The 25,987-nt window shown below is 45.7% G+C and overlaps 1 long non-coding RNA gene and 1 pseudogene across 1 annotated transcript; both read left to right on the forward strand.

Annotated features, from left to right (window-relative positions):
- Positions 1-398: 398 nt before the first annotated feature.
- Positions 399-3,290, forward strand: LOC103884357. Its single transcript, XR_646922.4, has 3 exons — positions 399-767; positions 1,518-1,696; positions 2,847-3,290. It is a non-coding gene; the product is annotated as an uncharacterized LOC103884357 (long non-coding RNA).
- A 3,722-nt stretch (positions 3,291-7,012) lies between these two features.
- LOC103884412 lies at positions 7,013-10,684 on the forward strand (annotated as a pseudogene).
- The last annotated feature ends 15,303 nt before the right edge of the window (positions 10,685-25,987 follow it).

The following is a 25,987-nucleotide window of genomic DNA, read 5'->3' on the forward strand; positions in this document are numbered from 1 at the left end:
CCCCGTTCCTCACGCCAGTTTCTATGTTTTGAGGGGGCCTCCATCTCATTTGGAACAGGGTAAAGTAAGGACGGGACCCCGGACCACAGCTCCTCCCACACGGTGCCCGCGCAGGCGGCGCCGGCGTCTTCCCGGTGACCTCCTCACCCCACAGCCCGGGGAAGGTGCGGGGTTGCGGGCGCAGAGCTGCACGAGGAGGGCTGCAGGCTGGGCAGAGCCGCCGTGCGGGGACCGACAGGAGCCCGCGTCCCTCACCGGAGGGGACTGAGGACCGAGGGCTGAGCGGCGGCAGCAGGGCCTCAGCAGACTCGGTCCCGCCACTGCCATTTCCCGCCGGTGCCGATGAAGCCCCCTCCCCCCCTCCCCACACCCCACACCCCACCCCCCAGCCTCTGGATGCCCTGCCCCGCACACTCACCATTTCAGGGCTTCAAGGGTGTGGTGAAGTCTTAGCTAGAATCATCCAATACCCGCTGGTCACAGAGCGACGGAGGCTGAGGCTGTGGCAGATTCACCGAAGCCTCCCTGAGGGGTGGAAGCAGGACAGTGAGCCCCTAACCCAGCTCTGGCTGAAGGGAGAGGTAAAAGCCGCGCCAGATCCCGGATGCCGCCCCCTCCTTTGCCTGATTGGGCAGTTCCCAGTCCAGCGCCCTCATTGGATACTGCTACTAGCTCTACGCCCTCAAGCTTTGAGTGACAGAATTCGAGTGCCAGAAATTCGACCATACACTTAACCCCAGGCAAGAGTCACAGACTCGTGTCTCCAGGTATTTTCAGTCAGGGCTTGCTTTCTGTGCTAGGCCTGGCTCTGTTGGGGGTTCATTTTTAACCTTCTGTTGTGTAATGTTACGTCCATTTATCAATTGTGCATGCCCGCGCGCACACACACACAGACACACGCTTGCTCACAAATGGAAACAACATAATCACAATTATTTTAATGTTTTAGATTTCATAACCTTTCTGGCCTCTGGTCTTTTGAGTAGGACACCTGAGATTGGAAGAGGAAACAAGTCTCTAAAAAATAAAATGTTAGTTGTGAATTTAGTTTTTTATTAGCCACATCCAAACTAATAAAAAGAAACAAGTGAAATTGTTTATAATTGTAACCTATTGTATTCAAAATAGTTTTAATACATGATCAATATATAATTAGAAATAAAGTCGGCCGGGCGCGGTGGCTCAAGCCTGTAATCCCAGCACTTTGGGAGGCCGAGGCGGGTGGATCACGAGGTCAGGAGATCGAGACTATCCTGGCTAACTGCGGTGAAGCAAACCCCGTCTCTACTAAAAAATACAAAAAATTGGCAGGCGTGGTGGCGAGCCTGTAGTCCAGCACTTGGGAGGCTGAGGCAGGAGAATGGCGTGAACCCAGGGGGCGGAGCTTGCAGTGTGAGCGAGATGTCCGCCACTGCACTCCAACCTGGGAGACACAGCGAGACTCACGTCTCAAAAAAGAAATAAAGTATATTTCTGGTCTAATTCTTCTACACTCACTGTGCATTTTTTGTTAGCAGGACATACTACTTCAAACCAGCCACATTCCAGGTACCCAGTAGCTACATATGGCAGGTGGCTGCCACATTGAGTGCAGCCATGAAGGCTCTGACTTCAGGGAAGTGACGGCCTGAACACCTCTTTTCTGCTGGAAGTGAGGGAACAGCCTCTCTATCAACTTTTCTCCTCAGGCTCAAGGGTGGGTGGGACAGTGCCCCCTAGAGAAAGCAAAGGTGCAAGCTGAGAGTGTCCACGTGAATATCACGGTCTCCTAGTTGCTGTTTGGTGCCAGTGTGGTGGTCTCAGTTCAGCCAGGTTCAGGCTCTCCTCCCATGACCTGGAAAAATGAGGCACGTGTACACCAGAATGAGAAAGCAGAGTAGGATTTATTAAGCAATAGGAAAGCTCTCAGCAGCCAGAGAGGACCTAAAAGCATGTTGCCAGAAATGGGGTTGACTTCTGGGTCTTTTATGTGGCAAGAACGAGGAAGTCTTCTGTGGGTTCTACCCAAATGGGAGGGGTCAAGTTCCCCACCAAGGGTGTTGCATCTGCGCATGCCTGGGGTTGGCCACAGTGATTCCATTTTGGTTATTACCCATGAGTGCCTAAGGGAAACTTACAGGGGAGAAGCTAAAACCACAATACTTATATCATGTTAATGACTTTACAATGAGCTGGGTGAAAACAAGGAAATTTAGGTTGATTTATTTTGCCTATGCCTAAGCTGGGATAGTCCCATCTGAGCAACATCCTGGCATAAGGGGAAGTTCTTAACCACATTTCTTCCCACTAGCTACAGGGGCGGGGCAGGTGCAGTCCCGCGGGTGGTTTTCCTCTCCCGAGATCCTCCCTCCCTATCTTCCTAACCAGCCTCTGACTGTCTCCTCTCTCAGGGGTTGAGGTGGTTAGAAATTTAGACTGGGCTCAGCTGGGCCATTCTTCTGGGCTCAGTTTGGCTCCTACAGGTGTGAGTGTTCAGCTGCTGGTGAATTAGGTGGCTCTGCTTCTGGGAGTGAGCTGTCTGTAAACTGAGGCTCTTTGGCTTTTCTCAGCATGTTACTTTATCCTACAGAAAGCTAAAATGGGCTTGTTTTCATGGATATGGAAAAATTCTGAAAAAGATAACAGAACTATTTAAGACCTTTTGAGCCTAGGCACCAAACTGACCCACTGTCACATGCACAGCTTTGGCCTGTGCAAATTAAGCAAGAAAGTTCAAGGTTTAGGAAACAGATTCTGTCTGTTGATGGGAACCAACATAAAAGCCATTGCCAAGAACATGAATACAATAAGAAAATTTTTTTAAATTTCTGTTTTTGCAATCAATTTTGTTTTGTTTTTTCTTGCAGGTAAGGTTTATAAAACTGTCCCACATCTACTAAGCAGCTGGCTTGGACTCAGGATCATCGTTGGCCTGTCTCTGAAGCCCATGCACCTCCATAGACCACACTACTCAGCCAGGTTTCCTGGTCCTTCAAGGGGTGGAAGAGTGACACTTCTGAAGTAGAAGCAAGATTTTTTTTTTGAGAATCTCATCCCATCTAGCCAGTACTCTTCACCATTAGAAATAATTCACTCCAGGGAATGCTTCTGAAGTCTCTTGGAAAAACTGGAAATGATTTGAGGGAATGGCTAAGCATTGGTTTAGGAAATTAACGCCCACCATTACATTTGTAATTTCTTATAGGATAAATACGAAAACACCTATAATGCACTCCACATATCTGGAAACCTTTGTATCCTTATTCTGTATTGGTAGGATACTTATGATTTTTAATACAGACTAAATCAACTTACTGTGCCTGAAACAACTTTTGCTCGACGGCAAGTGACATAGAGATAGAGCTGCTGATATTTTTCCCTGTTGCAATTTAGCCAACCAGCAGAGTATGTTTTCAAGGGCCAAGATGTTTTCTAAGACCCCCATCCAGGAGCAGCTATAGGGCAAATGCCTAGAGCACACATAGAAATCACACACAACCAATGCATTCCTGACCCTGAATCAATGCTTCTTACCCTTGTGTGCACATTAGAATAACCTGCTGTGCATGTGGGAGGTGGTGTTTAATGTTCCCAAACCCAAGTTGCAAGGGAATAATTAAGACAGTCTCTAGAGTGAGACCCAGGCAGCAGTGTGATTTAAAGCTCTCCAGGTGATTACAATATGCAACCATACTCCCAAATGTCTGCTGTAAACCAACATCTTTCAGAGAATCAGTTGAAAGTATTTAAGAAGTGTTTGCCGTTGAGTTGTGGCCTTTCAATCTTACTCGTATTACCCACATTCTATCCTTTGCAAAACTGACCTCTGCTGAAGGGGTGGCCTGCCCCTCCACACCTGTGGGTGTTTCTCGTTAGGTGGAACGAGAGACTTGAGAAAAGAAATAAGACACAGAGACAAAGTATAGAGAAAGAAAAGCGGGGGCCCAGGGGACCAGCGCTCAGCTTACAGAGGACCCACGCCGGCACCAGCAGGACAATAGGATCGTTTTTAGGGAGGAAATCAGCAGTAAGCCATAAGAACAAGGATCTCTGTGACATGAATAAGTTTAAAGGAAAATCCTGTGCCTAGAGATAAACCTTTTAGCAGCATTGTTTCATCCTATCACATGGGGATAAACCTTGGACAATACCTAGCTTTTCCTAGGAACAAAGACACACCCTGCACACCCAAAATCCATTAAACCTTGAGTTACCACAGCACATGTCTCTTTCAAGGACAAGGTTGGGGGTAGGGTCACAGATTAACAGCATCTCAAATACAGAACAAAATGGAGTCTCTTATGTCTACTTCTTTCTATACAGACACAGTAACAGGCTGATCTCTTTCTTTTCCCCACACTCTGCTACTTGTTTTCTTCCTGATTCTTTTTTTTTTTTTTTTTTTTTTTTGAGACGGAGTCTTGCTCTGTCGCCCAGGCTGGAGTGCAGTGGCCGGATCTCAGCTCACTGCAAGCTCCGCCTCCCGGGTTTACGCCATTCTCCTGCCTCAGCCTCCCGAGTAGCTGGGACTACAGGCGCCCGCCACCTCGCCTGGCTAGTTTTTTGTATTTTTTAGTAGAGACGGGGTTTCACCGTGTTAGCCAGGATGGTCTCGATCTCCTGACCTCGTGATCCGCCCGTCTCGGCCTCCCAAAGTGCTGGGATTACAGGCTTGAGCCACCACGCCCGGCTTCTTCCTGATTCAAACCAGTTCCACACACACTGGGTGCATACTATGTGCAGCCCACAGTGCTAGGTGGCCTGGCCGTGGGGAATATTGTTGTGGAGGAAGGACTTTGCTGTAAGAAGTTTACATTCCCCAAAACTAAAACCATGCTGTTTACTCAATTGAAATAAAAAATGAAAGACTGAGGGGGATGCCCAAAGGTCAGGACATGAATAAATACCTTGGAATATTAATATCCATCTCATGATGCCTGAGTGTAAATGCCCCACTTTGAAACAAAACAATGCCAAGCATTGCTATTATTCTGAAATAGTTAGGATTAAATAATAAATATTTAAAATTTTATTGATGTATAACATGCATACAGAAACATATGCACAATAAAATATTAATGTAATGCTCAATAACTTGTAACAAAGCTAATACATTTGTGTAACTATAGAACTATCCCTGTTTTTGCCCACAAACCACTTCCTTCCTCTTTTCCTCCTCCCCAAACCTAACCACGATCTTAAGAGCTAATGTTATAGTTTTTCTTTTTATACAAGTGTTTTATTAGAGAATATTTTAACCTATACACAATAACCAAAATAGTATGAGCTGATGCTCAGCCTCAGTATCTACTAATTATGCCCCATTTGTTTAATTTCTACTTCAACTCATTCCCTATCCCCTTTATTATTGTTTTCAGTTATTTTTTGTAAGATAAGATGTATATGCCTTGAAATATACAGTCTTTACTGTACCTTTTTGACAAGTCAATATATCTATATATTCTTTTCCCTTTCAATTATAGAATTACTGCCAGTTAAAATTATCAATGTGCATGCAAATCACCTGAAAACATTATTTGAAATCCAGATTTTGATACAATATATCTGGGCTTTGCCTGACAAACCCAGTTTCCTGGGTTGAAGCAGGGCCTGAAGAGTGTGCTAGCAACATCACCCTGCCCATGCCTGACACCACCCTCACCCACCTGTGACTCACCTCTGGGGCCAGAGGCAGGGAAGGGAGGGTCATTTTGGCAAACCAGGCGTCTGTGCCATGCAGATTCCTGCCCCTTTAGAAATGAGTGAGGGTGAAAGCATCATGGCCTCCAGCTTTTTCATGCACATCTCCCCTGAGCCCACATGGCCACCAAGAGGGCTGCTGATGGCCTCTGGTCCCCCAACAAATTGCCCCACCTCCAGATGGACTAGAGCAAAGTCAAGGGAAAGTCTGTCTGGTCCTTGTTTCTGCTCAGGCACTTCTGAGTTCTGTCGCCTTGCACAAGCCTTTGCCTCTCTCTGAGCCTAAGTTTTCCACCATACGATGGGTACATTTACACAAACCACACACACAATGAAGGTGAAAGGAGAGAATGGGCAAAATGACCTCACCTGCCAGGGAGTCAGCGCTCAGATAACTTTCATGCTCTGGGGTGGAATATTTCTTCAGAAACAAAGAGCTTGCGGATCGAGGACCTGGGCCTGCCACTGACCTGCTCTGTGACTCTGAGACAGTGGCTTCCCCTCTCTGAGCTCAAATCCCCACTGGACAGGCTGCTCTAACCTTCTGTGTCCCTGGGCTGAGAAGGGAGTTAGTCCTTCCCAGCTTGTAGGGGAGCCCTTGACCATGGTTGAGTGCAATCTGGCCCCACTGTCCTGCCTCACTGGAGCATTGAGAAAAGGCGAACACAAAACCCAGACCCCAGCTGATCTGGGAACAGGTTCTCCTTGAATTTGTCAGGCACCTTCAGGAATTTGTCACCAGTTAACCAGCCTGTGACTCTGTCCACAAGCTGCTCCTTCTGCATGGATGCCGCTGTCCACTGCCACTCTACTAAAACACCTTTGATGCCCTCCTGATGCGCGCTGTCGGGCACGGCGAGATGGGCTGAGAGTGTATCTCCCTCCCCAAACTCGCTCGGAGCTGTGCGGGGCGGGCGGCCCCAGGACCCGCGGTTCCCAGCAGCTCCCGGGGGCCCCACTGCCCGCACCCCAGGCCACGCTGCGCAGCCCCAGTCTCCCCGGAGATGGCGACGCTGTAGCCTCTGGAGCCGGGGCCACCGGGGGTCTCGGCGGGGCCCAACAGCGGCGAGGACGCGGACCTTGCAGAGATGGGAGGGGCGCGCCCCGAGCCCGAGCCACACCCGGACCAGTAGCCGTCGGTCAAGCCAGGGCCAGAGCGGACACCGTGGGCGGCGAAGAGGAAGCCGGGCCCAGCGCCCTGGGCGACCCCCTGAGCCGCGGAGCCCCGAGGCGTGGAGCTGGGTCTGGCCCTGCAGGCAGCTGGTGTCGCAGGTGGGCCACAGCCCAGGACACGCCCAGGCGTCCCACCTCATGGTGCTGCACGGGCTGGAGAATGGGGCTAGGGACAGCGCCGGGGCCACCCCGACGCCAGCACCCCTGGCAGACCCAGGGGCCGCCTGTGGAGAGACTGGATAGGTGCATTAAGCGATCAGAAAAGTCACTGGCTGGCTCTGTTGATGAGCCGAACGCTTTCAGAGAAGTGTATGCTCACGCAGTGCTCGGACGGCATTTGCGGAGTTTGACACTTGTCTGCTTGGGCAGATGCTCATATGCTTCCACAGAATGGATATTGTGGTGGTGGAAGGTCAGTTGATGCTACAAGTAAAAATTCCAGAATCACAAGTTACTTTTAACAAGCAGAGGTGAAGGATCTCCTTCTGCAAGTTGGCCGGTACTTGAGGTATATTCATTCGATGTCTTTGATTCACATGGACATGTAACCTGGTAATATTTCCATGTCTCAAACCTCAATCCCCAAGGCAGCCTCTGAAGAAGGGGATGAAGATGACTGGGGGTATTGATCCATTTTCAGGCTCCTGATAAAGACATACCCAAGACTGGGTAATGTATAAAGAAAAAGAGGTTTAATGGACTCACAGTTCCACATGGCTGGGGAGGCCTCACAACCCTGGCAGAAGACAAAAGGCACATCTTACAGGGCAGCAGACAAGAGAGAATGAGGGAAACTAGTGAAAGGGATTTGCCCTTAGGAAACCATCAGAGCTCTCAGGAGGACTTATTCACTACCAGAAAAGTACTGGGGAAACTGCCCCCATGATTCAATTAACTCCCCCCAGGTTCCTCTCACAACACATGAGAATTATGGGAACTATAGTTCAAGATGAGATTTGGGTGCGGAAACAGCCAAATCATATCATTCCACCTCTGGCCCCTCCTAAATCTCATGTCCTCACATTTCAAAACCAATCAAGCCTTCCCAACAGTCCCCCAAAGTCTTAACTCGTTTCAGCATTAACTCAAAAGACCACAGTCCAGGCTGGGTGTGGTGGCTCATGCCTGTAATCCCAGCACCTTGGGTGACCGAGGCAGGCAGATCACTTGAGGCTGGGAGTTCAAGACCAGCGTGACCAACATGGAGAAACCCTGTCTCTACTAAAAATACAAAATTAGCTGGGTGTGGTGGCACATGCCTGTAATCCCAGCTGCTTGGGAGGCTGAGGCAGAAGACTCGCTTGAACCCAGGAGGCGGAGGTTGTGGTAAGCCGAGATCATGCCATTGAACTCCAGCGTGGGCAACAAGAGTGAAGTTCAGTCAAAACAACAAAACAACAAAAACAAAAACAAAAACCACACAGTCTAAAGTCTCATCTGAGACAAGGCAAGTCCCTTCTGCGCATGAGCCTGTAAAATCAAAAGCAAGTTAGTTACTTCCTAGACACAGTGGGGGTACAGGCATTGGGTAAATATAGCTGTTCCAAATGGGAGACACTGGCCCCAAAATAGGGGCTACAGGCCCCATGCAAGTTCACAATCCAGTGGGTCAAATCTTAAAGCCCCAAAATAATCTCCTTTGACTCCATGTCTCACATCCAGGTCATGCTGATGTAAGAGGTGGGTTCCTATGGTCTTGGGCAGCTCCACCCTTGTGGCTTTGCAGGGTACAGCCTCCCTCCTGGCTATGTTCTTGTGCTGGTATTGAGTGTCTGCAGCTTTTCCAGGTGCATGGTGCAAGCTGTTGGTGGAGCTACCATTCTGGGGTCTTGAGGACGATGGCCCTCTTCTCACAGCTCCACTAGGTGGTACCCCGGTAGGGATTCTGTGTAGGGGCTCTGACCCTATATTTCCCTTCCACATTGCCCTAGCAGAGTTTCTCCATGAGGGCCTTGCCCCTGCAGCAAACTTCTCCCTGGACATCCAGGCATTTCCATACATCTTCTGAAATCTAGACAGAGGTTCCCAAACCTCAATTCTTGACTTCTGTGCAGCTGCAGGCTCAACACCATGTGGAAGCTCCCAAGGTTTGGGTCTTGCACCCTCTGAAGCCACAACCCAAGCTGTACCTTGGCCCCTTTTAGCCACAGCCGTAGTGGCTGGGACATAAGACACCAAGTCTCTAGGATGCACAAAGCAGGAGGGCTCAGGGCCTGGCCCACTAAACCATTTTGTCCTCCTAGACCTTCTGGCCTGTGATGGGAGGGGCTGCCATGAAGACCTCTGACATGCTCTGGAGACATTTTCCCCATTGTCTTGGTGATTCACATTTGGCTACTCTACTTATACAAATTTCTGCAGCTGGTTTGAATTTCTCCTCAGAAAATGGGTTTTTCTTTTCTATCACATTGTCAAGCTACAAATTTTCTGAACTTTATGTTCTCTTGTCTCTTTTTTGAAACGAAATGCTTTTAACAACATCCAAGTCACCTTTTCAATGCTTTGGTGCTTAGAAATTTCTTCCACTAGATGCCCTAAATCATCTCCTTCAGGTCCTGAGTTCCACAAATCTCTAGGACAGGGCCAAAAAGTCACCAGTCTCTTTGCTAAAACATAACAGGAGTCACCTTTACTCCAGTTCTCAACAAGTTCCTCATCTCTGTCCAAGACCACCTCAGCCTGGATTTCATTGTTCATATCATCATCAGCATTTTGATCAAGGCCATTCAACTAGTGTCTAGGAAGTTCCAAACTTTCCCACATTTTCCTGTCTTCCTCTGAGCCCTCCAAACTGTTCCAACCTCAGCCTGTTACCCAGTTCCAAAGTTGCTTCCACATTTTTGGGTATCTTTAAGGGAGCACTCGACTCTAACTGTACCAGTTTAGTGTATTAGTCCATTTTTACACTGCTGGTAAAGAGATACTCAAGACAGGGTAATGTATAAAGAAAAAGAGGTTTAATGGACTCACATTCCACATCGCTGGGGAGGCCTCTCACTCATGTTGGAAGACGAAAGGCACATCTTATGTGGCGACAGATAAGAGAGAATGAGAGAACCAAATGAAACAGGTTTCCCCTTATAAAACCGTCAGATCTATTGATACTTATTCACTGCCAGGAGAACAATATTGGGGAAACTGCCCCATGATTCAATTATCTCCCACCAGGTCCTTCTCATAACATATGGGAATTATGGGAGCTATAATTAAAGATGAGATTTGGGTGGAGACACAGCCAAAGCATGTCACTGGGCATCCAACAAAGTTATACTTAAAACAGGTAATTCTGGGTATGTAACAAGGATCTCTAGCCCACAGATTGAAAAGGATGATAGTCCTTTTTTTGGAAATGAAGTTTTACAGAAGAACTATATCAGCTACTAAAAGCAGATATCTTGTACTTGCCCTCACAGTGGCATGTGCTGCTGGTGTAGAATCTCTTCCCAGGAATGGAGACCAATGGCATGGAATCAGATAGAATAGATTACCTCAGATACTACACAGCCTTTTCCAAGAATTTACAGAGTTGCTCAAATTTATGATTCATCCAGATCCAGAGAGAAGACCTTCAGCAATTGCCCTGATAAAGCATTCAATGTTGCTGCCTGCTTCTAGAGAGAGGAGAACAGTTATGTATAGAACTGAATGTTGAGAAGTCCAAAAACACACTTTTACCTAAAGAAATCATGAAAGCACAGACAGAGAAGGCTGCAGCTGAGGAAGGAGCACTCTTCACTGATCAGAGGCCACTAGGTCCACCATGCAGAGGAACACAACATCTTGACTTCTTAGAAAGAAAATGAAGTGCCCTATCAGCCTTCCAGTATACTAAGCTACTCATTTCCTACCTAACCACCCCACCAAAATAACACTGTGACAAAAGCAAGCTAGGTTGAAATCACTGCTAGAATTCAATTTGCAATTAATCTCTCTTTGGTGTCAGTAGTTTTACTGATTAGGACTTTTACTTGTGAATTACAATTGAAAGCTGTACTTTGACCGCAGCTTTTTCAGGCTTTTGTGTACTTACCAATCTGTCTTCTGTTAAATGTCAGTCACTAGTGGAGGTTACAGCAGCCTTTCCAAAATTAGCCGCTGTGGTGGTGTGTTGCTCTCAGTGTGCTGATGCACTTTAGTGAAAATATCTTTTCCTGTAGTGACCTGGGGAAAGGATTCAAGTGCTTGATGACAAACATATTCTCCTCTCAAAAAGGCAAATGCTAAAACCACTCATTACTACTCAGCCTTTAATGTATCTGTGTGTCAAATTTACATTTCTTCTTCTTTTTTTTAATGTGAATTATACTTGTATATCCAATTGAGAGCATCTTTTAGGCACTGCATGAGACATGGGATGATAGTTCTGTGGAAGTATTGCCTTGTGAATTTGCTATTTAGTTTTGTCTTTGCTGTAAACTTGCAGCATTAAACAGACACTGTTGTTAATAGTCTTTCTTTTTGAAACAATTATGTGAAATGTACAGCTGCTCTTGATGAAAACAACTATTGGCCTTTTTTCCTTTGAACTTTAAAGCTGGTGAATTTTTAAAAAATGCATCTTCCCCTCGCCTTTGGAATTTTGTATTAATGCCAAATAATAATTACTGAGTTTGTTAATTTTTTCTGGTATTGTACTTGTCTGACTCTAAAAAAAGAAAGAAAAACACTAGCTGGGTACGGTGACTCATACCTGTAATCCCAGCACTTTGGGAGGCCAAGGCGGGTGGATCATGAGGTCAGGAGTTCAAGACCAGCCTGGCCAACAGGCTGTCTCTACTGAAAAGACAAAAATTAGCTGGGCATGGTGGCACACGCCTGTAATCCCAGCTACGTGGGATGCTGAGGCACAAGAATTGCTTGAATCAGGACCCAGGAGACAGAGGTTGCAGTGAGCCAAGATCGCACCACTGTACTCCAGCCTGGGCTAGAGTGAGACTCTGTCTCAAAAACAAACAAACAACAACAACAACAACAGCAACAAAAACCCTCCTCCCTCCTCCCCAATTTTGTATACGATTGTACTGTTATTCTGATGTTTAAGGTCTTGCCAGGTTCGTCTGCAGTGTTTGTGTATATAAACTGATCTTGGTAATCTGCTACACAGCTGTTTGAAATGCTAGAATTACTTCGGACATTCTAAGTCTTTCACAAAATACATTGTATCTATGATTAGCCATTTGACTAGTAATACTGGCAAGCAGATTTTGCAAAAAGAAATAGAATTTGTCCATTGTTTTCTCATAATTTTGATCTAAAATATGTTTGCTCTTGTCTTTGACTTGTGTTTTATTAATATTGACTGGCATATTAAAGATCACTCTGAGCTTGTCTAGGAAAAGAAAAAACAAAACAGGTCTGTGGGTAGGACTACCAGGCAGAAGGCATGGTGTGAGCACAGGTGTGGGGTTAGGGGAACAAGCACCACAATGCAGGGGCAGGAGGCAGGAGGTGATGACCAAGAAGAGGAAAATCCCCAAACCCAGCAAGTCACTGAGCCAAATGAAAGCCTTTTATCCTGCATCAGCCATTTAACCCCATCAACACTCCAAGTGAACATTCTGTTTTAGAGACACGGATAGTTCTTATTTTCCTGTAATCCTGTAAACGAATCTTATTGCTCTTATCAGCCTGTCCCCAGGACTAAAATCCCAAGTTAGAATACTATTCTTAGGAAGGCATCTTTCTGGATTAGGCTGCAAGGAAATTGAGTTAGTTGCTATCAGTCATTCACATGCTGCGCAGACATTAATTTACCAGAGCTGTGCTGGGGAATGGGAGGAGCTCATTAAAACCAGGCCTGGATGGTGCACAGAATGTGAAGGGTATAGGGGAACACAAACAGGCTAGGCCCAAAGACAGTTCCAAATCTAGGAGGCACTGTTACTATGCCTATTTTACAGAGGAGGAAAATGAAGCACAGCAGCTCACTTGATCAACCATTCTGCCCCAGAGTAGAGGAGCCAGGATCTAGACCAGCCAGCTTGCCTTGCCATCAGAGCTCACACACAGAAGCTTGTTCTGCAATGAAGCAGGACTGCGCTATGTCTAAGTACACAAACTCTGGTTTCACATCCCAGCTGCTCTGCTATTTCCAGCTGTGTGACCACGTGCAAGTTACTTGCCCGTGCTCAGTGTCCTCTGTAAAGTCAAGATAGCAGTATCTGCCTCACGGAGTCCTTTAAGTGAGTTAATAGTGTAATATGTTTTGGTGGCATGCACACAGTCACCATCAGTAAATATAGTCGATTATGCCTGAACCCCAGATGGGCACATGTCCTTGAAAAGTCTGAAATCCAGGACTCTGAAATACAGCCTGTGAGATCCTGGAATCCTCCAGCAGCATTCTAACATCTCTTGGCTGCAGAATTGTATGCTGCTTCCCAGGGCTGGAAGGTGTATTTGTATTAATATAGTGTAATAATACGGCCACGTGTCCACCTAGTTCATCCCTATAGTAGGCAAATAAGGTGATGTCAAAGCCTTGGCTGGGCCCAGCCCTGGTAACCTTCCTTTCTCTCTTTCCTGCATACTCTCTCACTCATATTCATACATGCCTTACAGGACTGCTTAGACCACAGAAAAGGCAGGAGGGTGAGGAGAGAAGGTGAGTGGGTGGGTGGGTGCAATTGTTCACTGAAGTGTGCTGCCTCTTGCCATGCTGAACTTGTGGGCCCAGGCACTGGGTTTGGACCTGAGGGGGTCTTGTTCTCCCTTTAAGCCTCGGCTGGGTGTGGTGGTTCACGCCTGTAATCCCAGCACTTTTGGAGGCCAAGGTGGGTGGATCACCTGAGGTAAGGAGTTCGAGACCAGCCTGACCAACATGGAGAAACTCCGTCTCTACTAAAAATACAAAAAAATTAGCTGGGCATGGTGGCCCATGCTTGTAATCCCAGCTACTCAGGAGGCTGAGGCAGGAGAATCGCTTGAACCCAGGAGGTGGAGGCTGCAGTGAGCTGAGATCAAGCCACTGCACTCCAGCCTGGGCAACAAAAGCAAAACTCTGTCTCAAAAAATAAAAAAATAAAAAATTAAAAAAAAACCAAAAAACACTTTAAGCCTCAATTAGCAGCAATCGCAGAGCTTTGTCCTTCCCTGTGAGCCTGTCTGGGTGTTTATGCTGGATGACATGCACCCCCTCTGCCAGGGGTGCAGAGTCTATGGCCTGGCCAAGCAGCCATGGCAGATGAGAAGAGCTTCAACATCGACTTTATTGTGCTGCTGGGTTTTTTTTCTGCTGGCTCTCAGGACGTTTCTCATGAGCCATGATCAGCCTCAGGTCTATGGCACCTTCTGCAGCTCTGTCATGGTGACTGGGGATATCATCTGAAGCACGTGCCACTGCTACCCCAAGGCAGGTGTTGGTGGGGCTGGGTGGGGATAGGAGGATTGCAGACCATGCCTCTGTCTCATAAATCAACTCTTTATCCTTCAGTCATCTCCTCATTCTCATTTTGACTCTCTGTTTACTTCTTTCTGGTCTCCTGAGCATTCATCCATCCATCCATGTTTCCATCCATACTTTCATCCACCCATCCATTCATCTAGTCATCCATCACTTAGCAGAAGGATTGATCAGAAGCCCCCAGGATCTGGAGCCATGACTGAAACACCACGGAGGAGACACAGTGAAACACAACATATTACTCATGTGCTTAAACTAAAAGTCAATGAGTGCTTTCCACCTGCCAGGCACTCCTGCATTTAGAGTGCAGTTCTGCCCTTATCCTGATCTTTTTGGTGCCTTCCGTAGTTCCATTTTATAGCAGAAAAAGCTGAGGCTCAGAAAGTGAGGTTCTATAACTGGCCAAGTTTGGATTGGAGCTCAGATGTGCAGATGTAGGCATCATTCTCTTTCTTGAGTTCTCCACCCCAGGGCTCCAGAGCAGCTTAGCTTTCTGGGGTGGGTCAGGTCTAATCTTGGTGGAATGCATTGAGCAATTCTCTATCTTTTGGAGTCTTAATGTACTCTTAGCCCTACATGTGATTTAGTGATGGGAAAAACACTGATTTGAGAGTCCTATGTTCTAGTTCCAGTTCTGACTGAAGCTTTGTGTGTTATCTTTGTCTTTCTGAGCCTCAGCGTTTTTATATGAAAAATGGGACGCAAGCCTCTATTTTGCACCACCTCACAGGGTATAAAGATCAAAGAAGAGATGGAATATAGTAATTTTTTGTAAACTCTAGAGTGTTGTATGTGGGTGAAAGGCTCCCAGGTGCTGATACCTCTGAGAAAAGGACATGTCAGCTCCCAAATGAAGTCTCTCACTCTTTCATTTTTATTTTTAACTTCAAACACAAAAATGTTTTTCTTGAAGTACATGCTTAAAAAGCTCCTATTGTTATGGGCGGGTCTTTGTTCTTAGAGCTCCCAAGATGTGGCCCGCCTCCATTGGGAGCTCTAAGAAAAAAGACCCGCGCGTAACATTTAGTGGCCTCATATGGGGATTCTCCAAAGCAGTGAGTAATATCGGACCACTTCCACTTGCTATTCTGTCCTATCCTTCCTTAGAATTGGAGGAAAATACTGGGCACCTGTCAGCCGGTTAAAAATGATTAGCATGGCTAGCGGACTAAAGACTCAGGTGTTAGGCTTCCTGGGAAGGGCTAACAACCCCCAACGCTTCTGGGTTGGTAGTGTTGGTCTGCCGGGAACCAGCTTCCACTTTCACAATTTTCCTGGGGAAGCTGAGGGCTGACTAGAGGCAGAAAACTGTATCCCAAACTCCCAGCATTAGCCAGTTGAGACTATGGTGCAGCCAGAAGTCTGTACCCAACAGTCACCCGTGCATGTGCCCTTACCTTTCCTTCTGACCCATACCTCCTGGGTCCTGACCATGACGTTTTTGAAAGTGTAGCCCCAAAATTCTCCTTACCTCTGAATCTACTTCCTCCGATCCCTGCTTCCTAGGTCCTTATGGTTCAGACTTTCATTTCCTCTAGCAAGTTATATCTCCAAAGGAATCTAAGGAAGCTCTATGCTGCATCTTTAGGCCCCTAGGCTATGAACCCAGAACGTTTTGTCCCTGGTATCCCTCCCAATTTAGGCATACAGCTCTTGACATGGGCAGTTATGTGGGACCCGTTCCTCACCACCCTTGCCAGGTTCCCAAGTTTGTAAATGGCTAGGAAGATTGCTCTCCCATTGTGTAAGATGCTCTCCTTCCCCAATTTCTACTCCGCTTACCCCTCCACAATGCAATCTCCAAGCCTTGGTTCCTTGGCCAGGGCCTTAGAACTGATGGCCCAGTACTTTAACAACTGGAACTGAGTCTATGACAACATAATAGATCAGGATGAAAGCAAATTGAGTAAGTCAGAGAGAGACAGAGAGGAAAGAGAGAGAGAGAGAAAGAGACAGTGGAAAGAGAAGCAGAGAGAGAAGGGAAAAAGGCAGAGAGACAAAGAGGGAGTCAAAGAGAGAAAGAAAAAGAAGTAGCAAAGAAAAAAGTGTGCCCTATTCCTTTAAAAGCCAGGGTAAATTTAAAACCTGTAATTGATAATTGAAGGTCTTCTCCGTGACCCTATAACATTCTAATACTACCTTGTTGTCAGTGTAAACAAGAGCATAGCCTGAAAACACTGAGACCACCGACAGCCCGTAGACTTCCTATCAAAAATTCTTAACCCAGTAACCCGCGGATGGGTCAAATGCATTCAATCTGTAGTGGCAACTGCTTTGCTAACAGAAGATAGTAAAACAATAACTTAGAGGAAACCTCACTGTGAGCACACCTCACCAGTTCAGAGCTATCCTAAGTAAAAAAAAAAAAAGCAAAAAGGTAGCTTACTAACTCAAAAATCTTAAAGTGTAGCCCTATTCTGTTAGAAAAAGGTGATTTAACATTAATAGCTGAAAATTCCCTTAACCCAGCAGATTTCCTAACAGGGGATTTAAATCTTAATTACCATACAGAGGTCCGACCAGACCCAGGAGGAACTCCCTTCAGGACAGGATGATTAGATGGTTCCTCCCAGGTGATTGAGAAAAAAACCCCAGTGGGTATGCTATAATTGACAGGGAGACTCTTGTGGAAGCAGAGTTAGAATTGCTTAATAATTGGTCTGCTCAAACGTGTGAGCTGTTTGCACTCAGCCAAAGCCTTAAAGTACTTACAGAATCAAAAAACGATCTCAATCCTGACTCAAAAGGTTACCGACACCCTCTCTGAAATGAATTTGCATAAGAACTGTTGTTTATGGGGATGCATCTTGATGGGGCAGCTGGGTTGTTATGAAATACTCAGGAACCCAGCCCAGCTCTAGGACTCACCCCTGAGCACAAAGGCAATGTTGGGTGTGCTGGTAAAGGACCACTAGAATCCAGCAGCCCGGACCCCTTTCTTGTGGTCAAGAAAGGTGGGAAAAGGGGTGCAGGACTGCTACATTGGTGAGCATAATTAATCTGAGAAGCAGTGGTCCACATGTGGTTATGCACCCTGGAAAGGAATAAGCATGAGGACCATAGAGGATGCTCTAGAACTAATACTCATCGGAATGGGGTACTGGCATCCCTATGTTCTTTTTTCAGATGGGAAACGTTCCCCCAAGGCAAAAACGCCCCTAAGATGTATTCTGGAGAATTTGGCCCAGTCAGAGCGCATGTATCTTTTTCCCTCTCAGATTTGAAGCAAATTAAAATAGATCTCGGTAAATTCTCCGATAACCCTTATGGCTATGTTGATGTTTTACAAGGGTTAGGACAATCCTTTGATCTCACATGGAGAGATATAATGTTACTGCTAGATCAGACACTAACCCTAAATGAGAGAAGGGCCGCCATAACTGCAGTCCGAGAGTTTGGCGATCTCTGATACCTCAGTCAGGTCAAAGACTGGATGACAACAGAGGAAAAAGAACAATTCCTCACAGGTGAGCAGGCAGTTCCCAGTGTAGACCCTCATTGGGATGCAGAATCAGAACACGGAGATTGGTGCCACAGACATTTACTAACTTGTATGACAGAAGGACTAAGGAAAACTAGGAAGAAGCCTATAAATTATTCAATGATGTCCACTGATGGATGTTAATGATGTCAGTAACACAGGCAAAGGAAGAAAATCCTACTGCCTTTCTGGAGAGACTAAGAGAGGCATTGAGGAAGCATACCTTTCTGTCACCTGACTCTGTTGAAGGCCAACTATCTCAAAGGATAAGTTTATCACTCAGTCAGCTGCAGACAGTAGAAAAAAACTTCAAAAGCCTGCCTTAGGCCCGGAGCAAAACTTAGAAACCCTATTGAACTTGGCAGCCTTAGTTTTTTATAATAGAGATCAGGAGGAGCAGGCAGAATGGGATAAATGGGATAAGAAAAAGGCCACTGCTTTAATCATGGCCCTCAGGCAAGTGGACTTTGGAGCCTCTGGAACAGGGAAAGGCTGGGCAAATCAAATGCCTAATAGGGCTTAAGGACACTTTAAAAAAGACTGTCTGAATAAAAATAATCCACCCCCTTGTCCATGCCCCTTAAGTCAAGGGAATCACTGGAAGGCCCACTGCTCCAGGGGACGAAGGTTCTCTCAGTCAGAAGCCACTAACCAGATGGTCCAGCAGCAGGACTGAGGGTGCCTGGGGCAAGCACCAGCCCATGCCATCACCGTCATTACGCCCCGGGTATGCTTGACCATTGAGGGCCAGGAGGTTAACTGCCTCCTGGACACTGGCGCAGCCTTCTCAGTCTTACTCTCCTGTCCCGGACAACTGTCCTCCAAATCTGTCACTATCTGAGGGGTCCCAGGACAGGCAGTCACTAGATACTTCTCCCAGCCACTAAGTCGTGACTGGGGAACTTTACTCTTTTCACATGCCTTTCTAATTATGCCAGAAAGCCCCACTCCTTTGTTAGGGAGAGACATTCTAGCAAAAGCAGGGGCCATTACACACTAGAATTAGGAGAAGGAAAAAGGGTAAATATATATATAGACTCTAAGTATGCTTACCTAGTTCTCCATGCCCACGCAGCAATGTGGAGAGGAAGGGAACTCCTAACTTCCAAGGGAACACCTATCAAACACCAGGAAGCCATCAGGAGATTATTATTGGCTGTACTGAAACCTAAAGAGGTGGCAGTCTCACACTGCCTGGGTCATCAGAAAGGAAAGGAAAGGGAAATAGAAGGGAATCGCCAAGCGGATACTGAAGCCGAAAGAGCCGCAAGGTGGGACCCTCCATTAGAAATGCTCATAGAAGGATCCCTAGTATGGGATAATCCCCTCCGGGAAACCAAGCCCCAGTACTCAGCAGAAGAAATAGAATGGGGAACCTCATGAGGACATAGTTTCCTCCCCTCAGGATGGCTAGCCACTGAAGAAGGAAAAATACTTTTGTCTGCAGCTAACCAATGGAAATTACTTAAAACCCTTCACCAAACCTTTCACTTAGGCATTGATAGCACCCATCAGATGGCCAAATCATTATTTACTGGACCAGGCCTTTTCAAAACTATCAAGCAGATAGTCAGGACCTGTGAAGTGTGCCAAAGAAATAATTCCCTGCACTTTAGGCCATACATTTCAATCCCTGTATCTTTAACCTCCTTGTTAAGTTCATCTCTTCCAGAATCAAAGCTGTAAAACTACAAATCGTTCTTCAAATGGAGCCCTAGATGCAGTCCATGACTAAGATCTACTGAGGACCCCTGGACCGGCCTGCTAGTCCATGCTCTGATGTTAATGACGTTGAAGGCACCCCTCCCGAGGAAATCTCAACTGCACCACCCCTACTATGCCCCAATTCAACAGGAAGCAGTTAGAGCGGTCATCGGCCAACCTCCCCAACAGCACTTGGGTTTTCCTGTTGAGGGGGGGGGGGACTAAGAGACAGGACTAGCTGGATTTCTTGGGTCGACTACGAATTCCTAAGCCTAGCTGGGGAAGGTGACCACACCTACCTTTAAACACAGGGCTTGTAACTCAGCTCACACCCAACCAATCAGGTAGTAAAGAGGGCTCACTAAAATACAAATTAAGCTAAAAGCAGGAGGTAAAGAAATAGTCAAATCATGTATCACCTGAGCGCACAGGGGGAGGGACAATGATTGGGATATAAACCCAGGCATTCGAGCAGAGAGTGGCAACTCCCTTTGGGTCCCCTCCCATCATATGGGAGCTCTGTTTTCACTCTATTAAATCTTGCAACTGCACTCTTCTGGTCCGTGTTTGTTCCAGCTTGAGCTGAGCAATATCGCTTACCATCCACCACTGCTGATCACCACTGTCGCAGACCTGCCACTGACTTCCACCCCTCCGGATCCAGCAGGGTGTCCACTGCACTTCTGATCCAGCAAGGCACCCACTGCCACTCCCGATTGGGCTAGAGGCTCGCCATTGTTCCTGAGACCCATGGCTTCTAATAGAGCTGTAACACTCACTGCATGGCCCAAGGTTCAATTCCTTGTAATCCATGAGGCCAAGAACCCCAGATCAGAGAACAAAAGTCTTGCCACCATCTTGGGAGTGGCCCACTCCATCTTGGGAGCTCTAAGAACAAAGACCACAACGCTGTTGATGACTAAATTAATATTTTTCTTATCAAAATATTTTAACTTACCCATTTTGATGAAGGTATTGCTGGTAAGTATCCATTTCCAGCTTTAAGAATAATTTTTCACATTTCCATTTATATTTATTATTCTGGTTTTGGTTCTATACAAGTTATGGACATTTTACTTCCATCCTTGTAAAGTATATATTTTTTCTCTCACTGATTTATAGTGTTTTTTCTCCTCTTTGATGTTAGGTGGCTTGACTATTTTTGGTATTTAATTTATTTTTTGACCCACTGTGTTTCTTCTTTTAAAGACTTAGGCCGGGCACGGTGGCTCACACTTGAAATCCCAGCACTTTGGGGAGCCGAAGCAGGTGGATCGCCTAAGGTCAGGAGTTCAAGACCAGCCTGACCAATATGGTGAAACCCCGTCTCTACTAAAACAAATACAAAAATTAGCCAGGCGTGGTGGTGTGCTCCTGTAGTTCCAGCTACTCAGGAGGCTGAGACAGGAGAATCGCTTGAACCCAGAAAGCGGAGGTTGCAGTGAGCCGAGATGGCACCACTGCCCTCCAGCCTCGGGCAACTAGAGTGAGACTCCATCTCAAAAAAAAAAAAAAAAAAAAAAAAAGACTTATGTCTGGTTTTCAATTTTAGAAACTTAGAAGATACCAACTCTGAATATTGACTTTACTTTTGAAAATATGTTCTGAGAAAAAAATAGATCTTTTTTTTTTTTGAGATGGAGTATTGCTCTGTCACCAGGTTGGAGTGCAGTGGCATGATCTTGGCTCACTGCAACCTCTGCCTCCTGGGTCCAAGCGATTCTCCAGCCTCAGCCTCCCAAGTAGCTGGGATTACAGTCACCCACCACCACGTCCAGCTAATTTTTGTATTTTTAGTAGAGACAGGGTTTCCCTATGTTAGTCAGGCTGGTCTCAAACTCCTGACCTTGTGATCTGCCAGCCTCGGCCTCCTAAACTGCTGGGATTACAAGTGTGAGCCACACGCCCAGCTGAAAAAAATAGATTTATTTCTTCTCATTCTACTTTTCATAAATGTGTATTTGTGGTTATATAACTTCTCCTTTTCTGCTTTTACACTAATTCTGCTCGGTATTCTAGTTCCCTAATTTTCTCATTAGCTCAGACTAATGTTTCACTCAAATGTTGTAAATTAAATAGACTGATTAATTTTTAATTGTTTACTTTATATTTGACTTTTTTCCAAATAAGATTTGTCACCCTTATAGCTTCTTTTTTCTTCCACATTATTAATATATTTACTATTTTCCTCACTATATTGACTTAAAACTTTTTCTTTTTCTTTTTTTTTTGAGACAGAGTCTCACTCTATCGTACAGGCTGGAGTGCAGTGGCGCGATCTCAGCTCACTGCAAGCTCCACTTCCTGGGTTCACGCCATTCTCCTGCCTCAGCCTCCTGAGTAGCTGGGACTACAGGCACCCATCACCACACTTGGCTAATTTTTTGTATTTTTAGTTGAGACAGCGTTTCACTGTGTTAGCCAGGATGGTCTCGATCTCCTGACCTTATGATCTGCCTGCCTTGGCCTCCCAAAGTGTTGGGATTACAGGCAAGAGCCACCACGCCCGGCCTAGAACAGGTAAGATTTTTCTATTTATCTATTAGCCAGGAGTACTGGGATACCAAAACTAGATAAAAGGATCACAAATAAAGACGACCGTGGACCAAAATCCTATATAAATATAGAATTCCTGATGAAATTCTCAGAAATGTTAGCAAACTAAATTTAGCAATATGTAAAACTGATTACATACAATGACCAAATAGTTTTTCACAAATGCAGTGTTGCCTTAATATTTTAAAAATCAACATATTACAAAATGTTACTTGAACAATAGAAAAAAGTGACAACTTAAATAGATGCAAAAGTTTGACAAATCCAGCACCTATTTATGATAAAACACTCAGAAAACGACTAGAATGGAACTTCTAAGACCTGCTAGAAAGCATGTATAAAAAAATAACAGCTAATAGTATACTTAATGGTGGATGACTACAGACTTTATTTGTAAGTTCAAAAAATGGAACAAGAATGTACATTTCTTCCACTCTGTTTAACACTGTACTGGAAGCACTAACCAGAAAACTATACTAGAAAAATAAATAAAACTTTCGGATTAGAAAAAAGTAGAATACTATTTTCTTCCCATAATGTTGTATAAAAATCTACTATAAATTTACCAAAAACTTAATTGAACTAATAAAAAAAGTTTATTAATGTCACAAAGTACAAGATTAATATACAATATTAAATAATACTTTTATATAACAGTAATTGATATACTAAAAATTAAGTCAAGAAAAAATTTATTAATAATAACATTGGAAAAACCATTTAGGAATATATTTTTAAAAGCAAATACACATACTTTACAGTGAAAATTTTTTTAAATGCTGAAAGAAATTTTTTAAAGTTTTTTTTTTTTTTTTTTTTTTTTTTTTTGAGACGGAGTCTCGCTCTGTCACCCAGGCTGGAGTGCAGTGGCCAGATCTCAGCTCACTGCAAGCTCCACCTCCCAGGTTCATGCCATTCTCCTGCCTCAGCCTCCTGAGTGGCTGGGACTACAGGCGCCCGCCACCTCACCCAGCTAGTTTTTTTGTATTTTTTTTTAGTAGAGACGGGTTTTCACCCGTTCGCCAGGATGGTCTCAATCTCCTGACCTCGTGATCCGCCCGTCTCGGCCTCCCAAAGTGCTGGGATTACAGGCTTGAGCCACCGCGCCCGGCCAGAAATTTTTTAAACTACAAGGAAAGATACATCTAATATTCAAGATTATCAGTAAGAAATGTTAATATCAAAATACCCAAAGAAAACATTTACAGTAGCTGGGCGTGGTGGTGCACGCCTGTAATCCCAGCTTCTTGGGAGGCTGAGGCAGGAGAATTGCTTGAACCCAGGAGGCAGAGGTTGAAGTGGACCAAGATTGCACCATTGCACTCCAGCCTGGGTGACAAGAGCAAAACTCTGTCTCCCAAAAAAAAAAAAAAAAAAAAAAAAATTTACAGATTCAATGCAAATTTCAAAGTAAATTATTTTCAATGTAAGTTGACAAGCTGCTCTTTGAAAATTCTATATAGATGTGCAAAAAAATCAAACACACCTGAGAATTTTGAAAATAAAAACAAAATTAACTTCCAATATCAGTTCTTACTAAAATGTTATCATAACCAAACAGTATGGTACTACTATAAGGGTAGATTTTGGAGACCTATCCAGGAGTGACACAGAGCCAACAAAACTCCCACCCCCAGCCAAGAATAGGGGTGAGAGAATCTGCAACCCTAGGAAACCACACTTCTCCCACAGATCTTTGCAACCCTTGGATCAGGAGAGCCCCTTGTGAGCCCACTTGACCAGGGCCTTGGGCCTGACACACAGAGTTGTGTGGAGTCTCAGTAGAGCAGCTGCTCAGACACACACAGAGACCCAGGAGCTTTACATACTTCAGCCCTGGGATTTCAAACGAAGGTGACTGCAAGGTGGGAGTCGGTGGGTGCCTCCAGGAAGGGGCTGAATCCAGGGGGAGGAGCAGCATCAGTCTGTGGGCCCCACTTCCCCCGCACCTCACATGACAAGCCCCACTGGCTTGGAATTCCAGCCAGCCGCCAGCAACAGCCTAGCACCTGACTGAGATGGGTCTGAGGCCCTGGGGGAGAGCCAGGCCGCCATCTTTGCTGCTTGGATGATGGCTTTGTAGAGTCCAAACAATCCGAATGAGGAAGGGACCCCACAGCACGGCGCAGCTGTTTTACCAAAATATGGCCAGGCTGCTTCTTCAAATAAAAACCCAATCCATTATCCTCGCTGGATGAGTCTTCCCAGCAGGGGCCTCCAGCCAGCCCCACCCATATTCTATGAACAGAGTTCTGATTTCTCCCTAAGATGGAATGCTCAGAAAGGGGAAGATGGGCTGCTACGTTAGCTGTTTGGGTGACTCGGCCATTCCAGCCTGTGGCTTTGGAGAGTCCAAGCTGACTGGGACAAAGGTGGTTTCCCAGCATGGAACAGCTGTTTTGTCGAGGCCTGGCCTGACTGCTTCTCTAAATGGGACCCCAATCCATTTTTCCTTGCTGGGCAGGTCCTCCCAGCCAGGGCTTCCTGCCACCCATGCCCATGTTCTGAGGCCACCAGAGTTCTGATTTCTCTCTGGGATAGAGTGCCCAGGAAGCAGAGTGGGTCACCATCTTTGCTGTTTGAGCATCTCAGCCAGTGTAGCCTGTGGGCCTTGGAGAGCCCAAGACAATTGGGGGCTGAACAAATCCCCAACACAGTACAGTGGTTCTACCAAAACAGGGCCAGACTCCTTCTTTAATTGGTTGCTCATCCCCTTTCTCCTGATTGGGTGAGACCTCCAAACTGTGGTCTCCAGCCACCTCCTACAGTTGTGTTCAGGCAGTCAACAGGTCAGTAACCCCTGGGATGGAGACCCCAGAGGAATGTTCAGGCTGCCATCCTTGCTGTATTGCAGCCTTACCTGGTGATACTTCCAGGTACTTAAAAAACCAAGGTGACTGCCGGGCCTGGTGGCTCACGCCTGTGATCCCAGCGCTTTGAGAGGCTGAGGTGGGTGGATCACGAGGTCAGGAGTTTGAGACCAGCCTGGCCAATATGGTGAAACCCTGTCTCTACTAAAAATACAAAAATTAGCTGAGCATGGTGATGTGCACCTGTAGTCCCAGCCACTCGGGAGGCTGAGGAAGAAGAATCACTTGAACCCTGGAGGTGGAGGTTGCAGTGAGCCGAGATTGCACCACTGCACTCCAGCTTGGGCTACAGAGCAAGACTCTGTCTCAAAGAAACAGAAAAACAAAAAAACAAAAAAACCAAGTCTGAAGTGGACTCCCAGCAAACAACGTAGCCCTACAAAAGAGCAACCAAATGATTAAAAGAAAAACAGACAAACAACAACAAAAACCACCCACAATAACCCCATCCAAAGGTCAGCAACCTGAAAAATTGAAAATAGATAAGCCCACAAAGATAAGAAGTGGCACAAACATGATGAAAACTCAAAAAGTAAGGGTGCACCCTGTTCTCCAAATGACTGCAACACCTCTCCAACAAGGGTTCAGAACTGGGCTGAGGCTGAAATGGCTGAAATGATAGACGTAGGCTTCAGAATGTGAATACAAATGAGCTTTGCTGAGCTAAAGGGGCATATTGTAATCCAATGCAAGTAAGCTAAGAATCATGTTAAAACAATGCAGGAACTGACAGCCAAAATGGCCAGTATACATAGAAACATAAATGACCCGATAAAGTTGAAAAAACACACTGCAAGACATTCACAATATAATCACAAGTATTAATAGCAGAATAGACCAAGTGGAGGAAAAACATCACAGAGCTTGAAGACTGTCTTTCTCAAATAAGACAGGCAGACATGAATAGAGAAAAAAATGAAAAGGAATGAACAAAACCTCTGAGATGTAGGAACATATTTCAGGATATCATCCGGGAGAACTTCCTCAACCTAGCTAGACAGGCCAACATTCAAATTTAGGAAATGCAGAGAACCCCAGTAAGACACTCCATGAAAAGACCACTCCCAAGTCATATAATCATCAGATTCTCCAAGGTCAAAATGAAAGAAAAAATGTTAAGGG

Source organism: Papio anubis, chromosome 3 (genome assembly GCF_008728515.1).
Source record: "Papio anubis isolate 15944 chromosome 3, Panubis1.0, whole genome shotgun sequence".
NCBI lineage: Eukaryota > Metazoa > Chordata > Mammalia > Primates > Cercopithecidae > Papio > Papio anubis.